At 29.9% G+C, this 4,704-nt stretch overlaps 1 pseudogene across 1 annotated transcript; it reads right to left on the minus strand.

Moving 5' to 3' along the window:
- Positions 1 to 623: 623 nt before the first annotated feature.
- On the minus strand, positions 624 to 2,879 carry LOC145627796 (SKP1-like protein 1A pseudogene; annotated as a pseudogene). The gene is made up of 2 exons (XR_014111411.1): positions 2,565 to 2,879; positions 624 to 1,366 (listed from the first exon to the last, which is right to left on the minus strand). The product of XR_014111411.1 is annotated as an SKP1-like protein 1A pseudogene (transcript).
- Positions 2,880 to 4,704: the final 1,825 nt, after the last annotated feature.

The following is a 4,704-nucleotide window of genomic DNA, read 5'->3' on the forward strand; positions in this document are numbered from 1 at the left end:
GATTAGCTCTCCATATTAATAAGAATTTTGTTGCATGAACAAACCAAACATATAAATTTGAATGTCATTTTGTTCACCAAGGCCCTTGGCAAGACACAAGTTGATTATTTATTACACAAGTTGGGCATTGCATCTTCCCTCCACATAAGGCGTGTTAAGATTTGTTAAGTGATTTGATAAGTTACCTTAAATATAGAATATGGTTTGATACTAATTTGATTGTGTACATCCTAATATATTTCCATATCTTTGAATAGAAGATTGTACGCCATATATATGATTAATAAATCAATGAATGGGCTTTTAAGACCTTTTATTAAACCTTACAAAAGGATTTTTTTTAAAATTATTGTCACGTTGAACTCAAAAACACCACTATATTTAGAGTGGTCAGGTTCTTACACGTTTAATGTTACAAATAAGTTCCACTTTTTGGCCTTGTTAAAAAACCTAGCTCAGGCCTTTATTTGTTAAAAAATAAAGTTAAAAAGTTTAAGTCGTCTATATTTTTTCATTCATTTATTTAGGAATGGACAATCTTCCAATTATGTACAACTTTATAGACCAGTTGATTGAGAACCCATACACAATCCCTAACGAGCCCCTAATCAGCCGTGTAAACCATTATCGATCGACTAACCCCGGCCACACCATATGTCCAGCCACGTATGAAAATTTGTGAAATCTTAAATTAAATAAACAACAACAAAGTCTTAATCACAAAATGATTTGGGAACTGCTAACATGAATCGACATAAGGAATCCTACAATATTATAAAGAAAATGACATAATAAAAAAAAACGTGAATAAAGTGAGCAAACGAAAGAACATTCAAGAAAATTTAAGGGAGTTTTTTAATAAGAACCAAAAATAAAATTCAAAAAAGTATTGAAAATGTTGAGTTAAAAACATAAAAGTTTGAGAAAAAATCGGCAAAGGAAAACAATATTGTTCGTACAACATTAGTGAGCTAAAATAATAAAATTAAATACGAATATAAAAAGTTAAAATTCAAAAAAAATGCAAGACAAATGTCAATTATTCAGAAATACATCCAATCATATCCTTCTTCAACTCATTAAGGAAGAGTTCAGTAACTAAAATTGTATGGAGTAATTAACAACATCATCTAATCATATTTCTTTCTTTCAGTTTCTTCGCAATTGTTGTTTGAATATCACCTTACTCCTAATCATCAAAGGCCCATTCATTTTCCCTTCGAATTTCAGCTTCTTCTTCCGCAGTAAAATCATTGACGATGTTGAACATCTTCCTTACCTCTTCAGGAGTTTTGGACTGCATGATATCAGCAATGGCTTGGCAAGTCAAGTCTAGTAAACCCTTAATGTCCAAGTAGTTTGCAGCCTACACAAATATTATTCACTTTAGTACTTTAACTAATCCAATAATTAATAATTTATAAATAAAAAAAAATTAATAAAATTTGAAGCATAATTTTTAAACTTCAAATTTTACAGTTTATGTGAGGATTAACTTTTGACGGTATCAATTACTCCGTTACGGTATTATCTATTGATTTATTTCTTACTCGGAGTTATTATATCTATAAATTGACATACTGCCTCCGTTAACTTGTAGTTGCAACTTTGGAATATTTTATATCTCACAAATAATACCCCAAAGTTGCAACTAAAATGTAACGGAAGTATTATATTTTATAAATTCACACTTTAAAAGTAAAGAAACCATAGTGGTACGTATCTTCTTAACTACGATTATTATCAATTATATAAATATATGTAATTAATGTATTGATACTCTCACATCATAGGATATGTTAAAAATTAATGAATACAATAATTCAGGATCTCTTGGAATAAATACATCAAAAAGAACCGTGTTTTTTCTATATCAATGAGATAATTAATCAATTAATGAGATATTTTATTCAAAATTAAAATAAATACATATGAAAAAATTAATCAAAATCAAAATTTGGTAGTTTTAATTATTACCCATTCGTCATCTATCTTATCAAACATCTGAATGTAAAGTAATATCTCAATAATAATGGAGTCAGAACATAAAATATGAAGTTAGAAAATCATTTTTGGAAAACAGTTTAACAATTAAAAAAATTTAGAAAGACATTGATATCATTAAAAAATATTAAATAAATAACATGGGAAAAGTAATTATAATACTTAAGAAAAAGTAAAAAATTTAATTATAAAAACAATCAAGAAAGAAAACTTATAATGCATCAAAAATTAAAAATTAAATTAATGCTAAACCCTAATAAAATTACAATAATTAATCATAGTCTTATTCTATTTTATTAATTCATACTTCAATACTTTAGATCCAAAAGAAATCAAATGCACAATAACCCTAAGCCTTAATTAATATGAAATTAAAATAATTTATCATAATGTTAACCTTAAGTCCCTAACAAACAATTAATACGTTTAAGAAAAACAAAATTTTAGTATTATTAATCAACAAATTTAAAAAAAAAATCAAGAAAATCAATAACAAATCAAATTAAATTAAATTAAATAAAAAAAATATAGATATAATCAAATAACAAAAGAAAACTCACAAGAATTAATTGAATGAGGGTGTCTTGGTCAACTTTTAGGAAGTCCTTATCCCATTGCTTGATTTCATCTTCAGTGGTCTTGAATTCAGGGCTAACGGGAACAACGTGCTTGTTACAGTACTCAATAACCTTAGAGAGAATTTTAGCGTCGACATTAGGAACTGGAATGAAATTATTGCTATCGCCAATCCCGAGGTCCTCGATTATGTGCTTGAGGGTTTGAGAAAGCCTTGCTGAGTTTTCGTCGACTGAGAAAAACTCCTTATCGGAAGACTGAAGGACAACCTTCTTGGAAGAAGAGGAGGATGATGCCATTGAATTAAAGTTTTCTTGGAAGGAAAAGAGGAGAGTAATATTTTGTAAAAGTATGACTTGTTTCGAGAATATGTTGACTGATGAGACTTTGGAAACCTACTAGAGTTGTTTTTATAGATGTTATTGGGGATTCTAGAAATATCTTATATGAAGCTATCTTATTCTATCCAACAAATTCTATCCTATCCTATCCTATCTAGCTATCCTATATGATTTTTTTTAGGGTATGATGTATAAAGTTAACTTTTATTTAACTTAATAGTAAGGGTGAGCAAAGCCGGGTACCCAGTCAAAACCAAGGACCCGGTCCCGGAACTGCTTTTAGTCGGGTCTAATATTTTAGGTTTGGTTCCGGAACTGGTTAGCACAAGGTCTGAAATTTTAGATCCAGAAGCGGAATTGGTGGGAACCGATTCCGGAACCGGGTACCCGGTAATCATTAGTATAAAAAAAATCCAGATTTTTAAGAAAAAAAAAAGGAAAAAATTTATACCAAAGTACCAAACATCCAAACTTTAGAACTAAGTACGAAAATCTCAGAATATTAAAACGAAAAAAATAGATCTAAAAATTAAATGAAAATCCATATTATCATAATTATTTCTCACATTCATTATCCGAATTTCATAAAAAATCAGCCCAAAATACTAAACTATATGACAAATTTGTTCATCTTCAAAGCAAGGAATCATACTCCGTAATTTATTAATTCTTCGTCTCCAACCGTTTCATCATCACAAAAACAAATGTGTAGGAAGGTGGGGGGAAATGGATTTTACATGTAAGAATTTGAGAGTAAAATATTTGAGTTTTAGATCTACAAAATTGAAAAGAAGAAGTATATATTATATGAGTTTTATGACGGCTGAATAAAAGAACATCAGGGTAAGTTTAGGGTAAATAGTTCTTACAAAGGTTGGGAAACTAGAGTAAGTGAGTAGTGGGCTAAAGATTATAAAGCCAAATGTTGAAATTATGTTCTAAAAGTCCAAGAATAACTGATTATATAATTGGAACCGGGTACCCATCGGGTACCAGGTCCAAATATTTAAGAATTGGATCCGATACCAGTTGTAACCGGGTCTTGATTTTTGGAGTCGGAACCGATAAGACTATTTCTAGTTCTGGACCCGGCGGGTCCTAACCGGTTCCAAATCCAAGACCGAGTACCCACTTTTCTTGTTGACCCCTACTTATTAGGTTAAGTGCGACCCGATGAATTTGATATAATTTTAATTTTTGACGAAACTATTTGATTCATAATTAAATTAATTTCTAAAATTTCTCAATTACTCAAGTTGTCATAAAGAATAAAAAAAAAATCAAACAAAAAAAACAAACATTTAGTGCTCGCTCATGTTGTTGAGTTACGTGAAAACTCCTTAGATTAGAGTGTGTACCATTGATCAATATATATAATGTTTTACAAGACTAGTCCAAATCACGTTAGAAAACCTAGTACGATAATGATACAAAATATATACAAAATATATCCTAAATCTGCAACAAATATTATCTTACTATAATATTTATCACACCCCCGCAGTCGTAGCTAGAGGAGGACTTAAGCTAAGACTAGATCTAAAGTCTAAAAACAAGTGTCGGGGAAGGGCTTTAATTAGTAGATGTGTAAAAAGTGATATCTAGAAGGAACATGTAGAAACCGAACGTGATCCAAAGCAACCTTTTCTTGAACAAAATGTATATCCATCTCCACATGTTTGGTGCGTTGGTGTTCAACCAGGTTGCTAGATAGATAAAATAGATAGCACTAAGATTGTCATAGTAAACAATAGTAGCCTATCGAAGATGACAATGTAACTCC

Source organism: Chenopodium album, chromosome 4 (genome assembly GCF_948465745.1).
Source record: "Chenopodium album chromosome 4, dcCheAlbu1.1, whole genome shotgun sequence".
Lineage (NCBI taxonomy): Eukaryota > Viridiplantae > Streptophyta > Magnoliopsida > Caryophyllales > Amaranthaceae > Chenopodium > Chenopodium album.